This window comes from Eurosta solidaginis, chromosome 5 (genome assembly GCF_040869045.1).
Source record: "Eurosta solidaginis isolate ZX-2024a chromosome 5, ASM4086904v1, whole genome shotgun sequence".
In the NCBI taxonomy this organism is placed as follows: Eukaryota; Metazoa; Arthropoda; class Insecta; order Diptera; family Tephritidae; genus Eurosta; species Eurosta solidaginis.
In genome coordinates this window covers 147,288,643-147,315,710 of record NC_090323.1, presented here as the reverse complement: position 1 = coordinate 147,315,710, position 27,068 = coordinate 147,288,643, and the positions used below count along the sequence as shown (strand labels likewise).

The window sequence follows — 27,068 nt, the reverse complement described above, 5'->3', positions numbered from 1 at the left end:
CCATATCGTACAAACACATACCAGAGTCACCCCTGTCCCACCCTAATGGCGATATCTCGAAAAGGCGTCCACCTATAGACCTAATGCCCACTCCCTCATAAAATGCTCAGTAACACCTTTCGTTTGATACCCATATCGTACAAACATTCTAGAGTCACCCCTGGCCCACCCTAATGTCGATATTTCGAAAAGGCGTCCACCTATAGACCTAGTGTCCACTCCCTCTTAAAATGCTCAGTAACACCTTTCGTTTGATACCCATATCGTACAAACATTCTAGAGTCACCCCTGGCCCACCCTAATGGCGATATCTCGAAAAGGCGTCCACCTATAGACCTAATGCCCACTCCCTCTTAAAATGCTCAGTAACACCTTTCGTTTGATACCCATATCGTACAAACATTCTAGAGTCACACCTGGCCCACCCTAATGGCGATATTTCGAAAAGGCGTCCACCTATATAACTATGGATTACTCCCTTTTAAAATACTCATTACCACCTTTCATTTGATACCCATATCGTACAAACACATTCTAGAGTCACCCTGGCCCACCCTAATGGCGATATCTCGAAAAGGCGTCCACCTATAGACCTAATGTCCACTCCCTCTTAAAATGCTCAGTAACACCTTTCGTTTGATACCCATATCGTACAAACATTCTAGAGTCACCCCTGGCCCACCCTAATGGCGATATCTCGAAAAGGCGTCCACCTATAGACCTAATGTCCACTCCCTCTTAAAATGCTCAGTAACACCTTTCGTTTGATACCCATATCGTACAATTATTCTAGAGTCACCCCTGTCCCACCCTAATGGCGATATCTCGAAAAGGCGTCCACCTATAGACCTAATGCCCACTCCCTCTTAAAATGCTCAGTAACACCTTTCGTTTGATACCCATATCGTACAAACATTCTAGAGTCACCCCTGGCGCGCCCTAATGGCGATATCTCGAAAGGGCGTCCACCTATAGACCTAAGGATTACTCCCTTTTAAAATACTCCTTACCACCTTTGATTTGATCCCCATATCGTACAAACACATTCTAGAGTCACCCCTGGCCCACCCTAATGGCGATATCTCGAAAAGGCGTCCACCTATAGACCTAATGCCCACTCCCTCTTAAAATGCTCAGTAACACCTTTCGTTTGATACCCATATCGTACAAACATTCTAGAGTCACCCTTGGTCCACCTTTATGGCGATATCTCGAAAAGGCGTCCACCTATAGAACTAAGGATTACTCCCTTTTAAAATACTCCTTACCACCTTTCATTTGATACCCATATCGTACAAACACATTCTAGAGTCACCCCTGGCCCACCCTAATGGCGATATCTCGAAAAGGCGTCCACCTATAGACCTAATGTCCACTCCCTCTTAAAATGCTCAGTAACACCTTTCGTTTGATACCCATATCGTACAAACATTCTAGAGTCACCCCTGGCGCGCCCTAATGGCGATATCTCGAAAGGGCGTCCACCTATAGACCTAATGCCCACTCCCTCTTAAAATGCTCAGTAACACCTTTCGTTTGATGCACATATCGTACAAACACATTCTAGAGTCACCCCTGGCCCACCCTAATGACGATATCTCGAAAAGGCGTCCACCTATAGACCTCATGCCCACTCCCTCTTAAAATGCTCAGTAACACCTTTCGTTTGATACCCATACCGTACAAACATTCTAGAGTCACCCCTGGCCCACCCTAATGGCGATATCTCGAAAAGGCGTCCACCTATAGACCTAATGCCCACTCCCTCTTAAAATGCTCAGTAACACCTTTCATTTGATTCCCATATCGTACAAACACATTCTAGAGACACCCCTGGTCCACCTTTATGGCGATATCTCGAAACGGCGTCCACCTATGGAACTAAGGATCAATCCTTTTCAAAATACTCATTAACAGCTTTCATTTGATACCCATATCGTACAAACATATTCTAGAGTCACCCCTGGTCCACCTTTATGGCGATTTCTCGAAAAGGCGTTCACCTATAGAACTAAAGCCCATTCCCTTTTAAAATACTCATTACCACCTTTCATTTGATACCCATATCGTACAAACAAATTCTAGAGTCAGCCCTGATCCACCTTTATGGCGATATCCCTAAATGGCGTTCATCCATAGAACTATGGCCTACTCTCTCTTAAAATACTCTTTAATACCTTTCATTTGATACACATGTTATACAACCACATTCCAGGGTTACCCCAGATTGATTTTCCTTATTTTATTTCCATAGCTCTCAACTGAGTATGTTATGTTCGGTTACACCCGAACTTAGCCTTCCTTACTTGTTTATTTTATCTTTAGGATGGGCCATTGTTGGAAAAATTCTTTTAGTGAAATTACACAATATGAAATTGAAAATCGACAAATTTAGAAAATTTGAAATTGCATAAATTTGCATAGTCTGCGCTATGATCGAAACTAGATTAAATTCCGCACTCACTTATTATTTTTTTTTTGTTAATAAACCAAAAAAAAATTACGATTCCACATATTTTTTTCAAGAAAAACTGAATAAAAACACAATATAAGTGATAAATATCTTTAACTAAATTATCCATGACTTGAAGTGTATAGAGTCAGTTGAAAAAATATTGATTTATATTTAAAATAGTTTAGTCAATATTACCCGATTTCACAAATTTTCCTACAAATACTGTTTGCCGTAGAACGGTAGCAGCAACGTGAATGAAATTTTGAATACCCAACCTTTAGTTATTCCTCTCTAACATAAACAGGTTCTGGTTTAAATTTGTCACTTTTTTCCACATGTCTCCTTACATTCGAAACACTGTGCGACGTAAGGCAAAGAGAAAATTTTGCAAAATTTCGTAAAAACGAAAAAAACGCACAACATTGAAAATACCTAATAAAAACAAGAAATTGCGAGCAGTATCTCTCTGGAACACATTTTTCAACGAAGTTCCTTTAGATCCACGCGCATCTACTGGGTACTACGAATTAGCTCATTTTTGAGCACTTCACTGCATATTTTTTCTTGGATAACGACTGAAAGGTTTTTGGGGAACTTTTGTGAGTATGAACTATTAAGGACATTCAAGCTCTGGTATAACAGAACTTCAAATAGTCAGCTTAGAAAAGGATTGCGGTGGCGGTTAATTTAAAAAAAAGCAAAATCATTTATTCATTTCCCTATAACAAATACACTTTAGATGTAAAATTCTATTGTTATAAACTCCCTTTTCACAATGATATTCTATATTACATTCGCCTATGATCCCTTTAAAAACTTTATATATATATAAGTGGACGTGGGCCCTTAACCGATTTCGTAAATTTTTCCAGTCTACTTCTTTATGACAAGCGGCATCAGTTTACCAAACTTTGTGATGATAGCTGAAAAAAATGATTTTATAAGGAGTGAGCGGTCCCACGCCCCTTTTTGAAAATTAAAAAAAAATTTTTTTTGGGGTTAGTATTCGAATACTTTAATAGTGTAGTTATTTTTTTAATTTTTTTTTTTAATAGTGGGCGTGATTATCGTCCAATTCTGTTCACACAATTCTCACAATTCACTCAAGTTATCTTGTTCATAGACGGACGGACATGACTTAATGAGTTTCTTTTTTCACCCTGATTTTGATATAAGGAAATACCTTTTTATCTTGATTAGGTTATGCCGTTACAAGCTATCGCAAAGCTTAGCTACTTTTTTGGCTTTTTGGCGGTTATTACTCGATGTAGTGAATTGCGATTTAAAATAACACGATTAAACACAAAATTTATTTTGTAACAGCGTTCCTTCGAAATAAAAGAAAAAAATAGAAAACAGAATCGCATTAAATGCTGCGATTAGCTACAAATGATAACAACAAATAAGCGAACACGTCACGCGGAGTAACGCTAATCACGCAGAATTATAGCAAATAGAATACAAATAAATTATAAAAAAAAACAATAAGTGATCAAATAAGCAGTTTGAGCAGCAAAAAAACAAAAAACAAAAAAAAAAAACAAGTAAGGAAGGCTAAGTTCGGGTGTAACCGAACATTACATACTCAGTTGAGAGCTGTGGAGACAAAGTAAGGGAAAATTACCATGTTGTAAAAAGAACATAGGGTAACCCTGGAATGTGTTTGTATGACATGTGTATCAAATGGAAGGTATTAAAGAGTATTTTTAGAGGAAGTGGGCCATAGTTCTATAGATGGACGCCATTTAGGGATATCGCCATAAAGGTGGACCAGGCCTGACTCTAGAATTTGTTTGTACGATATGGGTATCAAATGAAAGGTATTAATGAGTATTTTAAAAGAGCGTGGGCCTAAGTTCTATAGATGGACGCCTTTTCGAGATATCGCCATAAAGATGGACCAGGGGTGACTCTAGAATTTGTTTGTACTATATTGGTATCAAATGAAAGGTGTTAATGAGTATTTTAAAAGGGAGTGGGCCTTAGTTCTATAGGTGGACGCCTTTTCGAGATATCGCCATAAAGGTGGACCAGGGGTGACTCTAGAATTTGTTTGTACTATATGGGTATCAAATGAAAGGTGTTAATGAGTATTTTAAAAGAGCGTGGGCCTAAGTTCTATAGATGGACGCCTTTTCGAGATATCGCCATAAAGATGGACCAGGGGTGACTCTAGAATTTGTTTGTACTATATGGGTATCAAATGAAAGGTGTTAATGAGTATTTTAAAAGGGAGTGGGCCTTAGTTCTATAGGTGGACGCCTTTTCGAGATATCGCCATAAAGATGGACCAGGGGTGACTCTAGAATTTGTTTGTACTATATGGGTATCAAATGAAAGGTGTTAATGAGTATTTTAAAAGGGAGTGGGCCTTAGTTCTATAGGTGGACGCCTTTTCGAGATATCGCCATAAAGGTGGACCAGGGGTGACTCTAGAATTTATTTTGTACGATATGGGTATCAAATGAAAGGTGGTAATGAGTATTTTAAAAGGGAGTGGGCCTTAGTTCTATAGGTGGGGTGACTCTAGAATTTGTTTGTACTATATGGGTATCAAATGAAAGGTGTTAATGAGTATTTTAAAAGGGAGTGGGCCTAAGTTCTATAGACGGACGCCTTTTCGAGATATCGCCATAAAGATGGACCAGGGGTGACTCTAGAATTTGTTTGTACTATATGGGTATCAAATGAAAGGTATTAATGAGTATTTTAAAAGAGCGTGGGCCTAAGTTCTATAGATGGACGCCTTTTCGAGATATCGCCATAAAGATGGACCAGGGGTGACTCTAGAATTTGTTTGTACTATATGGGTATCAAATGAAAGGTGTTAATGAGTATTTTAAAAGGGAGTGGGCCTTAGTTCTATAGGTGGACGCCTTTTCGAGATATCGCCATAAAGGTGAACCAGGGGTGACTCTAGAATTTGTTTGTACTATATGGGTATCAAATGAAAGGTGTTAATGAGTATTTTAAAAGGGTGTGGGCCTTAGTTCTATAGGTGGACGCCTTTTCGGAATATCGTTATAAAAGAGGACCAGGGTTGACTCTAGAATGCGTTTGTACAATATGGGTATCAAACGAAAGGTGTTAATAAGTGTTTTAAAAGGGAGTGGGCCTTAGTTCTATGGGTGGACGCCTTTTCGGGATATCGCCATAAACGTGGACCAGGGGTGACTCTAGAATGCGTTTGTACAATATGGGTATCAAATGAAAGGTGTTAATGAGTATTTTAAAAGGGAGTGGGCCTTAGTTCTATAGGTGGACGCCTTTTCGAGATATCGCCATAAACGTGGACCAGGGGTGACTCTAGAATGTGTTTGTACGATATGGGTATCAAATTAAAGGTATTAATGAGGGTTTTAAAAGGGAGTGGCCCTTAGTTGTATATGTGAAGGCGTTTTCGACATATCGACCAAAATGTGGACCAGGGTGATCCAGAACATCATCTGTCGGGTACCGCTAATTTATTTATATATGTAATACCACGAACAGTTTCCTTCCAAGATTCCAAGGGCTTTTGATATCGCCCTGCAAAACTTTTTCATTTTCTTCTACTTAATATGGTAGGTGTCACACCCATTTTACCAAGTTTTTTTCTAAAGTTATATTTTGCTTCAATAGACCAATACAATTGCCATGTTTCATCCCTTTTTTCGTATTTGGTATATAATTATGACATTTTTTTTAATTTTTCGTAATTTTCGATATCGAAAAGTGGGCGTGGTCATAGTCGGATTTCGGCCATTTTTTACACCAATACAGAGTGAGTTCAGATAAGTACGTGAACTGAGTTTAGTAAAGATATATCGATTTTTGCTCAAGTTATCGTGTTAACGGCCGAGCGGAAGGACAGACGGTCGACTGTGTATAAAAACTGGGCGTGGCTTCAACCGATTTCGCCCTTTTTCACAGAAAACAGTTATCGTCCTAGAATCTAAGCCTCTACCAAATTTCACAAGGATTGGTAAATTTTTGTTCGACTTATGGCATTAAAAGTATCCTAGACAAATTAAATGGAAAAGGGCGGAGCCACGCCCATTTTGAAATTTTCTTTTTTTTTTTTGTATTTTGTTTCAACATATCATTAGTGGAGTTGGATGTTGACATAATTTACTTATATACTGTAAAGATATTAACTTTTCTTTTAAAATTTGAATTTAAATAAATTTTTTTTTTAAAAGTGGGCGTGGTCGTTCTCCGATTTTGCTAATTTTTATTAAGCAGACATATAGTAATAAGGGTAACGTTTCTGCCAAATTTCAGCATGATATCTTCAACGACTGCCAAATTACAGCTTGCAAAACTTCTAAATTACCTTCTTTTAAAAGTGGGCGGTGCCACGCCCATTGTCCAAAATTTTACTAGTTTTCTATTCTGCGTCATAAGTTCAACTCACCTACCAAGCTTCATCGCTTAATCCGTATTTGATAATGAATTATCGCACTTTTTCGATTTTTCGAAATTTTCGATATCGAAAAAGTGGGCGTGGTTATTGTCCGATATAGTTCATTTTAAAGAACGATCTGAGATGAGTGCCCAGGAACCTACATACCAAATTTCATCGAGATACCTCAAAATTTACTCAAGTTATCGTGTTAACGGACAGACAGACGGACGGACGGACGGACATGGCTCAATCGAATTTTTTTTCGATACTGATGATTTTGATATATGGAAGTCTATATCTATCTCGATTCCTTTATACCTGTACAACCAACCGTTATCCAATCAAAGTTAATATACTCTGTGAGCTCTGCTCAACTGAGTATAAAAATAGGAATAAAAATATATAAAGCTTGCTTTATCAGCTGCTTGTCTGCTAACCCCTCGCATCACACACCCAAAACAATATAACGCGCGAAAAGTGCCACATACCGCAACCAAATATATTTGCAGCCAAAAAGAGAAAAATAATTGCAAAAAAAAACAGCAGGCGTCGCAAATCAAGTCACCACCTCTAATAAAAGCCCTTCGATACCCCACGCATTCACTTTCCAAAACATGAACGCTCCGTCCAAAAAAATTAAAAAAAATCATCACTCCAACGCGTTCCAGTGCATGACGTTTCGCCAGCGCTCTATGCCTCGTCACCTCTACCCTAGCGCTCTTATTTCAGCTTCTCGCTCCCACTCTCTCTCTCTCTCAAGTATCTCGTCAACGTCTTGTTGTGGTGTCGCTTAATATTTGATTCTTTTACTTATATTTAATAAACATAATAAATAGATACTTTTACGTTTTAACTTTGGTTTGGTTTATTAGTTTTCTTGATTTGATTCTGTGTTTTACGCTTACACCATTGAGTGGGATTCGTATCGCGTTGCTTTTTTTTTATTCAAATAAATAAAAAAAAAGCGCGCGCGCCAATTTGTAAAAAAAGCAACAATTTTTTAATTTACAAAGACGGAAAAGAAATAAAGGTGACAACGTAATTGAAATAAATACAAATATTAAACAAGCAAATAATATAACAAACGAAAGATCAACAGCTGTAGCAAAGAAGAAAAAAACAACAAAAACACATTCATAAAATTGTAATTGTGGGGAACAACGAGTGCTTTTGAAGTTCAAGATTTTCATGTAAGTAATTGATTTGTGAATTATTATGTTTATTTCTTTTTTTACATTTAAAAACAAAACCAAATCTCTTGAACTTCCTTCATTAATTTCATTAATACATCATTGCTAATCTTAGTTGTTTTTTGATTGATTTTGATAAGAATATGTTAAACGTCAAAGGACGTCGAAAAAAAATTACAATTGAAACACATTAATATGTCTCACTCTCTCCCTCACTCTTTATCTATCTATCTCTCCCTCATCTGATGTGGTTTTATTTCTAAATTTGAAATGAATAAAATTACGAGGCCAAAACAATTCTGATTGTAATCCAAGCTAGGCAGGTATAACGGCCGTGGCCCATCTCATCATCTGCATTCACTGCACAATAGTTCCGTTATATGCTACAGCTTTGGACATATCGGTGGCCAAAACTGCGATGAAGCTGCTCAAGGGCAGATTGTCGCGGATTCGTCCACCGGTTGTACGTGTGAATGAGGTCAGCCTCAGATATTCGATGCAAGTCAAATATTTTAGACTGACTATGGGTAAAAGGTTGAATTACCTTCCACACTTGGATATGTGAAAGATAAAATTTTGAGAGTTAGTGGGCAGTTGCGATGCGACTGTGGTCTGAGTCACCTTGCTATTCGTACTACATATCGTGGTCTCTTTGTTGCTTGTGCTATATTTGGGGCTGCCATATGGTATTGAACGTTTACTACTGATCATGGTATCTGAATATTCAACGGTGTATGTTGATAGTATGCTTGCTGGTGTGTCTTTCTGTCTCTACGGATGCTATGCAGGTTTTAATTGGGCACCTCCTCTTGACTTTGTAGTTAAACGTAGAGCAGTATCCTTCAGATTGAAAAGGCGGCTGAGCATGCCGTTTTTGCTACGTGAATGGTGCACCGAAAATGATGAGAAGGGGAGGTATTTAGTAGTCATTTGGAGGGGGTTGTAATGTATAAATGGGAAAGTAGTTATAATGGTAGGACAATGTTCGAGTACATCCGGGACGTTTCGTTTGTGACAGAAAGCGCAGACTTCAGATTTAATCTGAATCTGGGTTTTCTGGTAATAGGTCATAGTTCTCGAAATGCATTTTTGTATAAGAGGAGCATGTGCCAATCGCAGGGTTGTGTGTGCGGGGCTGTGTGTGAAATTGGGTGCATAAGTTTTGTGAATTTCCGGAGTACTCGCATATAGGACATTTAGATAACTTTGGATTTGTTATTGGGGAAAATGGTCTCAATGTCTCTCTCCACTAGTCGTTCTGTTAATTTGTTGAATAATTATGCAGTGGAAATGCTTCGACGTCGTCGCCAATTGGTAATTAATGGTGGTTAGAAAGGTTGCACCAACTATTGCGGAATCAGCCATCTTAATATCGCATATAAGGGCCTGTCAAGTGTATTGTGCGAAAGATTGAAGCCCACTGTGAAGCGGCTTATTGGACCTTATCGACCAGATTTTCACAATGCGCCAAAATCTTGGAAAAAACGCGCGAAAAAGAATCGACACATATCACCTCTTCGTCAATTTTAAAGCCGCCTTCGACAGCACGAAAAGGAGCTGCCGATATGCCGCTATATCTGAATTTGGTTTCCCCACAAAACGTATACGATTGTGCAAAATGATGTTGAGCAACACCATCAGCTCAGTCAGAATTGGGAAAGACCTCTCCGAGCCATACAAAACTAAACGAGGTTTCAGACAGGGTGACCCGCTATCGTGCGATTTCTTTAATTTGATGCTGGAGAAAATTATACTAGCTGTAGAACATAACCGCTCTGTAATAATATTCTATAAAAGCGTGCAATTACTGGCATATGCTCATGACATTTGTATCATCGGCCTAAACACCCGCGCCGTTAGTTATTCTTACTGCAAACTTGAAAAAGAAGCGGTAAAGATGGGTTTGATGGTGAATGAGGACAAAACGAATTACCTGCTGTCATCGAGCAAAGAGTCAGCGCATATGCGCCTTGGCAACCACGCTACTGTTGGTAGCCTTAATTTCGAAATAGTAAAAGACTTCGTTTATTTGGAAACCAGCATCAACGCTACCAACAACATCAGCTCTGAAATCCAGCGAAGAATCACCCTTGCCAATAAATGCTACTAAGTAGGCAATTGAAAAGTAAAGTCCTCTCACGGGAAACGAAAATCATACTCTACAAGTCACTTATCGTTCCCGTCCTGCTATATGGTGCAGAAGCATGTTGTGTCAGATGAAACGGCTCTGGGGGTATTCGGGAGAAAAGTTTTTCAAACGATTTATGGACCTCCACGCGTTGGCGATAACGATTACCGAAGAAGATTTAACGATGAACTATACGAGCTATACGCAGACATCAACAACATAGTCCAGCGAATTAAAATACAGCGGCTGCACTGGCTAGGCCATGTTATGCGAAAGATGACACTCCGGCCAAGAAAGTGTTTCTATCGGAACCCACCTATGGAAGCAGAGGTAGAGGGCGGCCCCCACTCCGCTGGAAGGACCAGGTGAAAAACGATTTGAACTCCCTTGATGTGACCAATTGGCGGCGGTTGGCATAGAGAAGAAGCGACTGGCGCGCCTTGTTGAACGGCCATAACTTTTAAACGGTTAAGCGCCAGTTATGTAAGTAAGTAAGAAAGGTTGATTGTTTAGGTGTGTCAGACCAAGACTATAAAGTGAATAAGGCTAGGGCTATATGATTTATCCCTTGCTGTAACAGACAAGGATAGACCCCATCCGATCCTGGTGACTTGAATGGGCTGAAAGTAGGCAAGGCCCATTGCACTCGTTTGACAGTGGTGAGCTTTGCTGCTAGGCATTTTTCTTTACCGCTGATAGTCGCCAAATCTACCATTAATTGTGTGATGTATAGCCTACTTTATTTAATTTTATCGTAGCCCGGATGTACTTTAGAGGACATGCCTGAATAGGTCAAGGTATAATAAGACAAGCCAAAAGACATCAGCCGCACTGCAATCTTACTAACAAGTATGAACAGGCTTATAGATGCTTAGCTTTCAAGTTAACAAAAGCAAGGCAGATGTTTGGACGCTTCTCTTCAAAAAAATACAACCACAATAGGAATGTTGCTCGCCTTAAACTTTCAATAACAGAAGGAAGGTTTATTAATGTCCTTCTAGTGATAGTACAAAAATATCCAGCTGGTTTTACTTTTCTCTAGAGAATATTTCCTTTGCTTTTAGTCTTGGCTAATTGGAAGGGCCTAAACAAAATTTTTCATCTGGGACAGTTATACTATTTTCAAAGTTTCGAAAAAATATTTTTAAGTAACATCTGCTGAAACTTTAACGTACGGTCTTCGCGATGTATAACATTGAACTAAATGAGCAGCATACTGATATAAGAACCATGCGCTTTTTAAGAAACGGGTATATTTTCGATCCAACTACTTTTTATAACCGGTTACATTTTAAAAATCGTATACTTTTTCCGATCCGGTAACTTTTCAAGAACTTATACCTTTTGGACGGGGTAAATTTTCAGAACTCAATGGTGTTTAGGATCCCGATACTATTCTACTTTTTCATAATACTCCCTCTTTTTCGAATATGGGAACTTTTTTAGAACCGGCTACTTTTCCGGATCCGAGTACCTACTTATTTATAATTAGGTACTTTTTACAAATCGCGCGCGAACGTACTTCAGTAATATGGTGGGATATAAAAACAATAATAAGCCACTGGCTTTAAGTCCGAATTAGTAGCATACTCACAATTATACAAGTGAAGGGCAAGTTAGTTCTAATAAGTAAAGGTGTCTAACTTCGGGTGTAACCGAAAATTATATACTCAGCGTGAGCTTCAATTGCACATTTCATTTCAGATAAATTACTTTTCTATATAACACGTGGCACCGCTCGTTTAAAAAAAATGTCTCCCCATTTCCTCTTACAATAAAACTTGATAAGTGAAATAGCATTGATTCAAAACTATTTTTTGCTAAGTTATAGCTTATTATTCTAGTCTACAACCCTTTAAACTTGTTATATATCTAAGTTGCCGTGGTCTTTAACCAGTCCCGTCCATTCTTACTAGAAATATTTTGTACTATAGGGAAAATTTGTGTGCCCAGTTTTATTACGATCCGTTAATTTTTCTTCGAGTTATGGCTCCGAAACATAGAAAATTGCTTAGTCATAAAAAGGGCATTGCCACACCCATTTTCAAAAATTTTAGTGTTTTCCAATTTAATGTTATAACTCAACTTAAAAAGTAAAATTCTATTGATACAAAGCTCTTTTTCGCTAAGACATAGCTTATGGTTTTCATCTACGACCCTTTAAAAAATCTTTTCTATAAATGTGGGCGTGGTCTTTAATCGATCCCGTAAATTGTTTCTAGAAATATTTCCTGCTATAGGGAAAATCAGTGTACCCAGGGATTATTATTTACTAAATAATCAGGTTTTTGTGTTTTCCAAAATGATATATATTTAAAAAGTAGGCGTGGTTATCATCCGATTTCGCTCATATTTAATACCAATCTATTCTGGGACCAGACCAGCTCGCGTACCAGAAGATATCTCAATATTTACTTAAGTTATCGTGTTAACGGACAGACGGACGGACGGACGGACATGGCTCAATCAAATTTTTTTTCGACACTGATGATTTTGATATATGGAAGTCTATATCTATTTCGATTCCTTTATACCTGTACAACCAACCGTTATCCAATCAAAGTTAATATGTGCAAAGCACGCTCAGTATAAAAGCAAGCAAATGTCCTTGGGAAATAGGCAAATATATTTTAGTGAAGGGTAAATTTTTTTGTGAAAAAGTCAAGTATATTCGTAAAACGGCTTCGTGGAAATGTATTTCAGAAACGGGTAAGATTATGTAGAAAACAGGCAAATTTATTTGAGAAATGGATAACTGTAATAGATAAACGGGCAAATGTATTTGAAACGGGTAAATGTGTTCGAGAAACGGGCAAATTTACTTAAAAAAAGGGCAAAAGTATCTGTGAAAAAGGACAATTTTTTTGATAAATTGGCAAACTTATTTGAGAAACGGACAAATGTAAAGGAGAAGAGTGCAAACATATGTGAGAACGGGAAAATTTATGTAAAAAAAGGGTAAAATCGGTAACGGAAATATTTTATTCATACTTTAGATTTGTTCTGAAATGCAGCTGGCCATTTCTCAAATAAAGATTCTTATTTATCAGCAAATGTGCAACTGCACCAAACCTGCCAACAAACCCCTTTAAAGAAACTCACAAAATCGGGCACATAATACATTGGTGTAAATATAAAAATCTTAAGAAGTATTTCTGCTTTGAATGGAAGGCAATCACGCTAGTATAACCTAAATAAAAGCCTAAGGAGATATATTAAGTTCACAATAATGTATTCATATTTGCTTCACAAATTATAATACGGAGATATTTATTTTAAAAATAGTTCAAAATATACTAGGGTGGTTCTTATAAATCAAATTCCCGATTCTTTTCTGTTTCATTTGGATTCCGATAGAAACACTTTCTTAGACGGAGCGTCATCTTTCATTCGCATAGCATGGCCTAGCCAGCGCAGCCCCGCGTTTAAATTACTTAAGAACTTTTCTCTCGAACACTCCCAGAGCTGCTTCATCTGACGTTGTCATTGTACATGCTTGTGCACCATATATCAGGACGGGTAGGATAAGTGACTTTTAGAGTATGATTTTCGTTTGCAGAGAGGGCTTTACTTTTCAATTGCCTCCAAAAGTTGCATTTATTGGAAATCGCACTACAGGGGCTCCCCTGTCTGAAACCTCGTTTAGTTTCCAGCGCCTCGGAGAGGTCCTTCCCTATTCTGACTGAGCTGATGGTGTTGCTCAACGTCATTTTGCACAGCCGTATAATTTTTTCGGGGAAGCCAAATTCAGACATAGCGGCATATAGGCAGCTCATTTTCGTGCTGTCGAAGGCGTCTTTAAAATCGACGAAGAGGTGATGTGTCGATTCTTTTTTTCAGGGTATTTTGGAAGATTTGGCGCATTGTGGAAATCTGGCCGGTAGATTTACAAGGGCTGAAGCCGCACTGATAAGGCAAATCAGCCGATTCACGGTGGGCTTCAATCTTTCGCACAATACACTTGAAAGGATCTTAAATGCGATTTTAAGAAGGTTGATTCCGCGAAAGTTGACGCAGTATGCAGTATCCCCTTTCTTGTGGACTGGGCAAAGTACACTTAGATTCCAATCGTCGGGCATACACTCGTCCATATTTGCGAAGAAGCTGATGCATGCGCCTTACCAACTCTTCGCCGGCTTATTTGAATCGCTCCGCAGGCAATGCATCAGCGCCCGCGGTCGTGTTGTTTTTCATTCTGGTTATTGCTATTCTGACTTCGTCATAATCGTGTGAGGGGACATTTATACCATCATCATCGATTGCGGCATCGAGTTCGTCGTCCCTGTGCGGTAAATCGCTGGCTCCATTTAGGAGAGCAGAGAAGTGTTCCCTTCATAATCTAAGTACTCTCTGGATATTAAGGTCGCCGTTTTCGTTCTTACAATAGTTTGCCACGGTCTTAAAACCTTCCGTCTGTCGCCGAATTTTTTTGTAAAATTTTCGGGCGATATTCCTGGGGTTACAGCTCAAGCTCCTCTCACTCGCTTTCAACTCGAGGATTGCTATATGGAGACTCATAAATTTCAACTCGATTTTTTTAGTACCTGAAATCGATAATAATATAATAGGCGAAATCACATACATATAAATTTTAAGAAACAGTTTAGGAGGGCTTCACTGCGCAACAACTTTTAACCGTTTCTTATCGGTACCAAATTTTATATATGAACTCGCCAATTTGTTTTCATTTATTTTGGTTACTGGAAATCGAAAAAATCTAATTTTTAGGTTACTGAGTTTCTGGAGAAGAATCTGAGCTTTAACCCATGTGTGACACATTCCTTGAAAAGCTCCATTCGGGACCAACAATTTGTTGACGTATGCATTACCATCTGAAGGAGTGAGACTGGAAAAAATCGGTAGTCTGATTAATAAGGACCACCCTAATTTATACTACCATGAAAGTAATTTGTTCAGCTCTCAAAATTTCATTAATAATCTTCTCGTCACATTTCTAAATCGCAATTTCCGGAAGTATTATAAGGAATTTTTATTGCTTATTCATCGCTTACTCAATAAGTAAGTATTTAGTATAAGCGTTATATATATGTACTCGTATGTTCTCATATGTACACATTCAAGTACTTAAAATGAAAACACTCAGGTGCGTATCTAAGGAGGTAGCTACAGGGGTTTATAATACGACATAATCACATGAATATATAATAATCCTATATTTTTTGTTCTTTTTTTTTTTTTTTAATACCCCACAGATTAATACCCTCCAAAGCCCACCCAACCGACGCGAGGGGCGCGTCCGCATGACGCGCGAATTTGTTTTTGCTGAGTTGTTGATAGGCGGAGGTTTATTAAACGTTGGGATCTAAAACTGCTCAGCTACAGAATAAAAATCATCAGCTGAGTATTATGAATAACAGTTAGAAATTATGCATATACTACATTACATTGTTAAGTAAGTGAACCTTTTGGTACGTAAAATTTTTTTTTTTTTTGTTTGTTTATTTTTGTTACGAATTAAGATAGGATAGGACAGTTTTCTTTATGGTAAAAAGTGAATCCGTTATATCAAATTAACTAGAATGGGTGTTGAAATCATGACACAAACACCGAAAAGGTTCATTTAATTCGAAATTAGTTCTACACTGCCTCAAAAGAAGACCTCTCTGAAGTTGGCAAGACAACTTTTACGTGGAAAAAAATTACGTATTGGGAAAATTGCCGTGAATTTGCCGTAATTTATCCGTGAAACAAAAAAATTTGCCGTGGCCATATTTTAGAAAATACAGGGTGGCACGCTAACTTCACGCGAAGTTAGCGTGCCACCCTCAGAAAACCACCTTAGAGACCAGCTAGGAAAATAATTCTTGCACACGAATTTGTCGTAAATTTGCCGTAGATAAATGGCATATTATATAAATTCAAAAAAAAAATTCATATTTTTTCATGGTGCACCGCCACCTTCACGTGAAGTTCGCGTGCCACCCTCAGAAAACCACCTTAGAGGCCAGCTAGGAAAATAATTCTCGCACACGAATTTACCGTAAGATAAGTGGCATAGTTTATAAATTCGAAAAAAAAAGTTTTAAATTTTTTTTATGGTGCACCGCCAACTTCACGTTAAGTTAGCGTGCCACCCTCAGAAAACCGCCTTAGAGGCCAGCTAGGAAAATAATTCTTGCACACGAATTTGACGTAGATAAGTGGCATATTTTATAAATTCGAAAAAAAAAATTTCAAATTTTTTTTATGGTGCACCGCCAACTTCACGTGAAGTTATCGTTCCACCCTCAGAAAACGACCTTAGTGGCCAGCTGGGAAAATAATTCTTGCACACGAATTTGCCGTAAATTTGCCGTAGATAAATGGCATATTATATAAATTCAAAAAAAAAATTCATATTTTTTCATGGTGCACCGCCACCTTCACGTGAAGTTCGCGTGCCACCCTCAGAAAACCACCTTAGAGGCCAGCTAGGAAAATAATTCTTGCACACGAATTTGCCGTCAATTTGCCGTAGATAAGTGGCATATTTTATAAATTCGAAAAAAAAATTTCAAATTTTTTTTATGGTGCACCGCCAACTTCACGTGAAGTTAGCGTGCCACCCTCAGAAAACCGCCTTAGAGGCCAGCTAGGAAAATAATTCTTGCACACGAATTTGACGTAGATAAGTGGCATATTTTATAAATTTAGCGTGCCACCCTCAGAAAGCCACCTGAGAGGCCAGCTAAGAGAATAATTCTTGCACACGAATTTGCTGTAAATTTGCCGTAGATAAGTGGCATATTTTATAAATTCGAAAAAAAAATTCAAATTTTTTTTTTATGGTGCACCGCCAACTTCACGTGAAGTTATCGTTCCACCCTCAGAAAACGACCTTAGTGGCCAGCTGGGAAAATAATTCTTGCACACGAATTTGCCGTAAATTTGCCGTAGATAAGTGGCATATTTTATAAATTGGAAAAAAAATTTCAAATTTTTTTTATGGTGCACCGCCAACTTCACGTGAAGTTATCGTTCCACCCTCAGAAAACGACCTTAGTGGCCAGCTGGGAAAATAATTCTTGCACACGAATTTGCCGTAAATTTGCCGTAGATAACTTCACGCGTAGTTAGTGTGCCACCCTCAGAAAACCACCTTAGAGGCCAGCTACGAAAATAATTCTTGCACACGAATTTGCCGTAAATTTGCCGTGAATTATCCGTGAAACAAAAAAAATTGCCGTGGCCATGTTTTAGAAAATACAGGGTGGCACGCTAACTTCACGTGCAGTTAGCGTGCCACCCTCAGAAAACCACCTTAGAGGCCAGCTAGGAAAATAATTCTTGCACACGAATTTGCTGTAAATTTGCCGAAGATAAGTGGCGTATTTTATAAATTCAAAAAAAAAATTCCAATTTTTTTTCTGGTGCACCGCCAACTTCACGTAAAGTTAGCGTGCCACCCTCAGAAAACCACCTTAGACGCCAGCTAGGAAAATAATTCTTGCACATGAATTTGCCGTAAATATGCCGTATATAAGCATATTTTGTTTGTATAATTCGTTGGTGGTAATGTCAAAAATACTCTGAGAAATGTTCGTACTGTCAAAATTCATGAGAAAAGTTGCAATCAGCTTGGCTAATGCTTTCACCTTTAATGACTCCGCCATCAATCAGCTCTGGCAGAATAGTTTGAAATTAATAATCAACATAACCGATTTGATTTCGTTTTGATATGGCAGAAAGCGAAACAAAATCATTTCGTTAATTTGACGTTCTTAACGTTAATAATCGAAACGAAATGACTTTGTTTCGTTTATTAACGTTAATTGTCCTAACGAAATGATATTCGGTTCGTTGGTTAAGCATGCCTGGTTTTAACTCTGTTTTATTTTCAAAATAAAATGTAAACACAAACTGCTGTGTCTGGCGTTTAAAATTACAATTTTTTTGACAATTTTTTTATTCTTAAATAAAATTCATATTTTTACATTTTTTTTATTTTTAATATTTTTATAGTCTTACCTATTTTTTTTTACCATAAAAGTAAAATTTTAAAAATTTATTTTTTATACTAAAAGTTTAATTAAAAATGTTTGTATTGGTATTCTCTTCATTCAAACTTTTGACGTTTATAATAAAAACATTATTTAAACTTTATTTTATTTTGTATTAAATGTAAATTTTCAATAATTATTTTTTTTTTTTAATGAAAGTTTAATTTAAAGATTTTTTTATATTCTTGCAATAGGAGTCAAATTAGAACTAATATTTTTAACGCTTATAAACAATATAACTTTTACTGGGATTCAAAGGGTTGTCAACCTCACCTACGAGAGGGGAATCCTGTTAAAAATATGAATGTATCATACTAAGCTGACCATACGTCCTCCTTTCAGGAGGATTGTCCTCCAAAAATGCAGCTTGTCCTCCTAAAAATTCATGTCCAGTTTTGTCAAAATTGTCCTCCTTGTCCTCCTTTTCTAGTGTGTCAGCTAAAATTTTATTCGACGAACTTTTATCTCCTATGTACACTAAATTATTATATGCAAGCTTCGAAGATGCTCACAATACCACTTCGCTTTGAGAAGTTGACTAAAAACTACCGATTTTGTTTGTAAAAAAAAAAAAACACCACATTCCTTTTAATAACGTAAAAATATTAACAGAAATCGCTCTATGTTTACCGGGCACAAACGCAAATGTTGAAAGAGTATTTTCAATATCTAATGATATATGGACTAGTGAAAAGTCAAGACTTGATGTGAAGACTTTAGCACAATGATAATTGTCAAATGTAATATTGATTTAGATTGGGTTGGGGTCAAAATTCTGCTTTTTTGGAATTTCTGCATTCATAATTCCGGAAGTCAAAATTCTGCTTTTTTGAAAATTCTGCATTCATAATTCCGGAAGTCGAAACACCGGAAATCAATATTATGGAAGTTAATATTCATATTCTGGAAAAAGCTGATCCATCACCGGCTGCGCCATGAACAGTAATTCTGCGTAGAACACCTTTCTGCATAGGCGGCCTTCGGCCGCGCTTATAAAAAATAACCCTGGGCTACGCCATGCCAAGTCCGGGTGTGTGGTATAACCGTGGCTACCGCCACGGTGATGTCCTTCTGCGTAGGAGGCCTTCGGCCGCACTTTAAAAAAATAACCCTTACCCGATCCAACACCGGCTACGCCATGCCATGATTCCGGAATTTTGACTTCCAGAATTTTGTCGACCCAGAATTTTGACTTCAGAATTTTGATTTTAGAATGTTGACCGTTTCCCATTTAGATTGTATGTCGTTTTATAACTTATTAAAAAATAATGATGGTTTATTGAAGAAAATTCATTCAAATGCCAAATTTTGATCTAAATTTTTTTTTTGTACTAGCCATTAAAAGCAAAAATATGGAAAAATCTATATTCAGTACCTTGAAATATGTACGTATGTATATCAACATTGACTAACTTAGAATTTTTTAAAATTCGTTTGTCGCTATTTACCTGTTTTTAGTTATATAAACTGTGAATTGTTTTTGTTTTTGTTTAAAACAGTGCTCATTTTCGTATTTTATATGTTTCTAAATAAATAAATGAAAAAATAATTTGTGTTTTTTTATTCGGAAAATTTGTCCTCCTTTTTTGCCAAAAATTTTGCTCATCTTAGCAATTTTTATGTTTTTAGTACATTTGTCCTCCTTTTTCTCCAAAAAATTCTGGTCAGCTTAATCATACACATGTTTAGCAGGCGAGGGTCTGGTCTCCCCAAGGTCCTCATGGTGTTAGGGGGTGGGACGGACGGATGGCCTAGAAGGTTTAATGTGATCATATTAATCGTTCCCGAGATGGTCGGGCTAGTACCTTAATGGTGCTTTGTTACCGGAACGTACAGGATATGTATCCGTCAAAGGACCATCAACATCGATAACACTCGGGGAGTGTTTATAACGTTAATACAACAACAACATAATTTTTACTGTTACTTTATTTTAGAAGAAACATCGAATTCAAATCATTTCTTTTGTTATAATTATTTTTTATTTTTACAATACAACTAAAATTTTAATTATTCATTTTTAAATTACTTGAAATAGTTTTTGCTTATTTTGTTTTTACTAAAATGGAAACATTAACAATTTGAAAAAAATTTTAGTTTCAAAAACGTTTTTTTAAGTCTCTTACAATAAACAGACTATGTATGAACGTCAAAAACGGTAGTTCAGAAAAGAAATTTATTTCAAAAATTAAAAAATTTCAAAACTGTTAAAATAAAAAATACTGAAACTCAGCTTTATAAATATTTATTTTTTTTAATTTTTGAACTTATTTTATATGAAAAATGAACTATTAACAATTTAGAAAATGTATGTTTAAAAACTTTAGTTTAAATGAACTAATTTTTTAAAAAATTATTATTATTGAACTAACTTAAAAAAAACTAACTTCAACATTTTTTTTTTTATTAAAAATTTAAATTAGCTTATATTTTGGATCTTATGCTGAAACAAAAATATAAAGTATTATTTTTTAATTTCATAAAATAGATTATAAATGTCAAATATAAACTACTTATCTTTTTTGTTACATTAATAATAAAACTAACAAAATATAAAAAAAGAATATAACAAAAAAAATTAAAATAAAAAAGCAATAATTTTCATAATGTCAAATTTTAACTCACATCATTGATTTCTATGTCGTAATACCTCTTTTATTTAACGTTTCTGAATTTTATTATGCCAGACATCGATCTTTTTTTGACTTAAAAACTAAATTCAAATCAAAAAAAAAATTCTAAATGTAGTTTTTTAAAAATTAAAAAAAAGGAGCAAACTCTTTCTATCTTTGGTCAAAACAAATTATTCTTAATTTTTTTAAACGCCTTCCCATCTTGGCCACAACAGATAAGAATAAACAAAACAACATCTCTCTTTATGCAATGCTTACTAGTAGAAATATGTAGCGAAAACAAAACACAAAAGAGTTTGCGATTAACTTTCGCATTGCAATAATAATTATTATTATTATTTACTCGACCATTAAAGCAAACAGCATAGTGATTTACGTGCGAAAGCGTATGCAATGTTGTACATACATAAATATACATATATATATACATACAAATTTAAACTTAGAGTTGTTTATTTGTTTTTGAAAAGTTTAAAACATAGCAAATAAAAAACAACACTAAATTTAGCAAAAACACAAATTTACAAGTGGCAAAAGTTAAAATTAGACCATCAAGGCTTTCAATTTTAAACTTTTGGGCACAACTAAAAACGAATTGCATACTTAAAGTAATAGCAACAATAAGTTTTGATTGACACTGCTCTTTAAAGCGTTTTTTCTTTTTTTTAATTTTCGGCAGAAAATTTAATCGCTCTCGTTATTTAAATGAAACTACTTTAAAGCGCTTATTGTTGCTGTTATTATTGTGCTTGTTGTTGTTGTGCTGCCGTGGCAATTGCTGCTGCTGCTTTATTAGGTATTTTTAACTTTCTTGTTTTTGTTTTTTATTTTTATTTCGAGTTATGGTTTGCACCCTTTTGGACTTGGCATAACATACTTAATAATAATTTTTTAATTAATTCAAATATCTAACGCACAGGCAGAAATAAAAAATTTAAAAAATTCATACACGATTGACAAAAGATACTCAGAGGACGTACTTTGTATGAATTTTGTTTTAATTTTTTTTTTTTTTTTTTTTTTTTTGATTTTTTTCTCAGGTCACACTTTAAAGTAACTGGCTTTTCGTGTCTTTTATATTCAAACATATTTCGAGTATTTGCTCTTCTTTGTATTTGCTTGATTAAATGACGTCAAATTTATAATGATTGACTTTCAAGAAAGTGCAATTTAAGTTTTAAATATTGATGTAAATATACAAGGGGAAACTTATAAAACTAATGTTTAAAAAAAAATTTTTTGTAAAGCTATTATTTCGTGACTAAAAAATATGTGTGTGTACTGAAATAACTTATCAATTCACCCAACAGATAAAACCCCAATAATTCGACTTAACACCTTCTGCATACACTACTATTGTCTCATGCATAAATATTGGTGGTCTTCAAACTCTTTGTTGTGATAAAATTTCTTTTGGCTCAAGCTAGATGTACTTACTTGAAAAAATAAATTGCCGATAGGATAAAAAATACACAGGTGGGAAAAGCAAAAGTTACGCGACGTAATACACTCAGAGAAAAAATCGTTCTAAAACGAACAAAACAAGTTAAAAATTAAGAACATTCGTTGACAAAAGTCTGTTAAGTACGTTTTTTCTTAACTCGTGACCGATGGGCTTGTTTTAAGAACGATTTTTCCAAGCACACCGTTCGTATTTTATTACCAGTTTGATATTGATGTGTGAACCTTCTGTGCTCATTTTAAGCACTACTTGGGCTTGATTGAAGATTTTTCGTTCTCACGCTTCGAGAACTATTTGAGGTCGATTTAACAATTCAAGAACGGTTCGTGCTTGATCTTTGGTGGGAGGGGAAGAATTTTTTTCAATAGGTACCCATTTATTTTTATTAATAATAATTTTTTTGTCATAAATAAAAAATATTTATAACAAAAAATGTTTACTAAAATTCAAAACTTTAAGAAAAAATGCATAGTATACATTTTTCATAAATTTCTCTTATTGAGAAATTCTTCTTATTTGATGATGAAATCTGAATATATACTTAAAACATTTCATAACAAGTTTGAGAATTACCTGTGCATATGTGAATGGAACTGAATGAAAGATAAGAGTTAAAAAAAAGATACAAAAATTGTTTTAAAAAAATTCAGTCATCGAACTAGCGCCACACGATCGCAACCGCAACATCATAGCCGCCCATTACAACTGCTTGATAGCTTGTGCCAATTGTTATATTTAACATTGTATTGCACACGAATTGTACCGCTTCTTTTTTCTTGAACTTAATTTAAGAACATTGTACTTAATTTAAGAACATTGTTCTCATTAATAGAACATTCGTTCTTATTTTATGACCAGCCGTTCTCCTTTCAAGAACATGGTTGTCAGTTCAAGAACAAGGTTATTGTTTTGAGAACAGGTCGTTCGTTTTTCAAGAACAAAAAAGTAAGAACACGAAAAGCTTGAATTGAGTACGGTGGTGCTGGATTTTAGAACGGCGTTTTTCTCTGAGTGTAGGGGTTTACTAATGTATTCTTATTCATATCAAGTCTGGCCTGTGAGACTTAAGTCTACATTTAGGTTAGCGTAAGTTTCCCCATGGCGTTTTGGCCATGATAATGTATTCTAAATCCCTTAAACAAACATGAAATTTGCACACGGCTATAGGTACTAGGAGAAGTTTCTGAGTTTTCCTTCTTCCTCTGCTAGCTTTTCGGGAGCTGAGCTTTGAACTCTAAATCTACAACATTCATAATCATATAAAGGCAGATGCCACTGTTCACTCAGTCAAACGAATGTCCCGCTACATGTTTTGTTATTTGCTTTCAAGTATTGCCTTTTTGTTGGTAAATACATATATACTATATGTTTCTAAGCCAAATTGTGGGAAATAATTTTAGGTTCGTTCAACAGAACCATCGCCTTGTACAAATTTTGTAATTTTTCTCTAATATCAATAATAAAAAAATTTAATAAAGCATAATAGCTTTTCTCGCTAATTAAATACATACATTTAACTTATTCCATACAATTTTTGGTATTTCATCAAATCACAAAGGCTGGATTCTGGGTGCCAGCTGACGGTTGTCTAGCTTGCAATCTCGAAAATTGTTTGCTTAAATCACGTTATTGAGAGTATCAGTAGACTTTAAAGCTATAAGAAAGGGAAAGAAAGAATAGAATGGAAGAAAAAAAGGAAAAGAATGGAAAGAAATGAAAGGAAAAGAATGGAAAAGAAAGGAAAGAAACGGAGTAGATATAAAGGAAATATAAGAAATCAAAATCGAAGGGGAAAACGAAACCTTATGGCGTGTTTTCAATTTGCTATCGAAATATTAAAAGGTTTTTATCGGTTTTCTATAGACAGGTTATGGGCTTGCTTTAATGTCTTATCAACTAAAAATGGATTTGGGCTATCGTTTTTTTATCGATAGTATAGTAGCGGGCTCTGTCTAGACGACCCAATTTAAAATATAACCTCATCCTAAGTCTCTTCGGAGTTATATCGCGCCTTTCTTATATTTATTTTTTGCTTTTTTTTTCAATAACAACGAAGATTAATCGCTTGTTTATCGATGGTCTGTAATTAATAAGTGGATAAAAACCAATAAAAAGACGAACAACAAAACGATTACAAACCTACATTACCACGATAATGTCGCTATCGCTTTTCAAATAGCCGCGCAATTATTTGTTTTGGTATAGTTATCTTTGTATAGGTTTAACATCAACCCATAGGTGAGCTATAGTTGATTTGAAAACATTGGTTTTCTAGATGTACACCTTTCACGAGCACTTTTTACTGAGGCCTTTTGTTTTCATCCGTCTAGCAAATATTTACTAACAGTCTCAAGTAGATATATCTATTAAGATATACTTTTCATGTATGAAAGATTATATAAATAAATACTAACACTACAGAGTCTACAGAGTATTTATTTTCAGAAGTATAAAGTACTCTCTTATTCTGCATTTTCCTGCTACTTCCTAATAAACATTTCTAATTTTTATTGTATCAGAGAACGTTATCTATCATTTGATGAAGACCATGAAAATAACAAACGTGCTAATCTCCAATGACTAAAAAGAAAATCGAAATCGAAATAATTCTAAATGGCTTAACAAATGGATTACTAAAGCAATAATGTTTAAGGCAATGTAAGGCCGAGTGAAGCAAAACATTATATACGCAGCTGTATGCTCTATCACACAGGGCTGCAAGATTTCACTTGCTGAGATACGGGACAAATGCGAAATATTACCATAAAGAAAGTAAGATGGTATAAGTTCGGGTGGAACACATATTTATTAATTAGAAATTTAACGAAAAACATCAGGAATATTAAATAATATGAAAGCTAAAGGAGACTACTGTTGTTATTGTCGTTGTAGCTATAAGGACAGTCCCCGAATTTTTGGGGAGTGTTATCGATGTTGATAGTCCTTTGCCGGTTGCAGATCCGATACGTTCCGGTAACAAGCAACATTAAGGTACTAGCCCGATCATCTCGGAAACGATTTAGTACAGCCCTCCCACCCCCTAGATTCATGAAGGAATTGGGATCGCCAGAGCCCCGGGTGCTAAAAAACAGGATTCGACACGGGTAGGTGAGGTTGGAGAAGCTATATATTGCTCTGGAAACCCCTAGAAAAGGTTGCTTATACAGCGCTATGAATCAGTTTGGTATTTTAGTCGGCTCTTACGACAATCATAACTGCCACGATACACTACTCTTACATATCGCCTCGTGCCTTAAATATCTTCCATTCTGAGCTGCTATTTTGATAAGGCCCTATTTCAGAAAACTTTTCAGGAACGCCCTGGTTGCTGGTTTGGTTGGAGTGGCGAGTCCCAATTGACACCAATTAGCGCTCATGCGCCGTTTTGATACCACAACTCGCGACTTGACTAATGAAAGGGTGTTCTAAAAAGACTAATAAGAATTTTCAATCGGCTCAGGGAAACCCGTCCCCCTATATCCATCCCGTGGAGTTTATAAATTTGAGATGCTCTCCCGGCCTAACATCCTTGAGTTCTGGGAGGCTTTCCAAAAAGAGCTTTCCGAGAAACTTTATTCTGCTTCGACAGTGTGATGGGCATGCGCACAGCAGATGCTCAACCGTTTCCTCCGCCTTCGGACGTTTGCAGCTGCGACAGGAGGTATTGTCTTCCAGTCCCATTCGTGCCGCATGTACCCCAATTGTCCAAAGTGAGCACCGCAACTACTCTGGAAATATCAGTCCCACTTTAGAAAATTACTATAAAACAAGTAAGGAAGGTTAAGTTCGGGTGTAACCGAACATTACGTACTCAGTTGAGAGCTATGGTGACAACATAAGGGAAAATAACCATGTAGGAAAACTAACCGAGGGTAACCCTGGAATATGTTTGTATGGCGTGGGTATCAAATGAAAGGTATTAAAGAATATTTTATAAGGGAGTGGGCCATAGTTCTATAGGTGAACGCCATTTAGGGATATCGCCATAAAGGTGGACCAGGGCTGACTCTAGAACTTGTTTGTACGATATGTATATGAAATGAAAGATGGTAATGAGAATTTTAAAAGGCGTGAGCTTAGTTCTATAGGTGGACGCCTTTTCGAGATATCGCCATAAAGGTGGATCAGGGTTGACTCTAGAATTTGTTTGTACGACATGGGTATCAAATGAAAGGGGTTAATGAGTATTTTAAAAGTGAGTGGGCCTTAGTTCTATAGGTGGACGCATTTTCGAGATATCGCCATAAAGGTGGACCAGGGGTGACTGTAGAATGTGTTTGTACGATATGGGTATCAAATGAAAGGGGTTAATGAGTATTTTAAAAGGGAGTGGGCCTTAGTTCTATAGGTGGACACATTTTCGAGATATCGCCATAAAGGTGGACCAGGGGTGACTGTAGAATGTGTTTGTACGATATGGGTATCAAATGAAAGGGGTTAATGAGTATTTTAAAAGGGAGTGGGCCTTAGTTCTATAGGTGGACGTCTTTTCCAGATATCGCCATAAAGGTGGATCAGGGTTGACTCTAGAACTTGTTTGTACGATATGGGTATGAAATGAAAGATTTTAATGAGAATTTTAAAAGGCGTGGGCTTAGTTCTATAGGTGGACGCCTTTTCGAGATATCGCCATAAAGGTGGATCAGGGTTGACTATAGAATTTGTTTGTACGACATGGGTATCAAATGAAAGGGGTTAATGAGTATTTTAAAAGTGAGTGGGCCTTAGTTCTATAGGTGGACGCATTTTCGAGATATCGCCATAAAGGTGGACCAGGGGTGACTGTAGAATGTGTTTGTACGATATGGGTATC

At 36.3% G+C, this 27,068-nt stretch overlaps 1 protein-coding gene across 1 annotated transcript in view; it reads left to right on the top strand.

Moving 5' to 3' along the window:
• The window catches only part of Crtc (CREB-regulated transcription coactivator), a 68,675-nt gene that overhangs the window by 20,567 nt on the left and 21,040 nt on the right, over positions 1-27,068 (top strand). Inside the window, exon 3 of the mRNA XM_067791138.1 lies at positions 7,856-8,032. The gene's annotated coding sequence lies outside the window, so the exon portion shown is untranslated. The remainder of the gene's footprint in view (positions 1-7,855; positions 8,033-27,068) is intronic.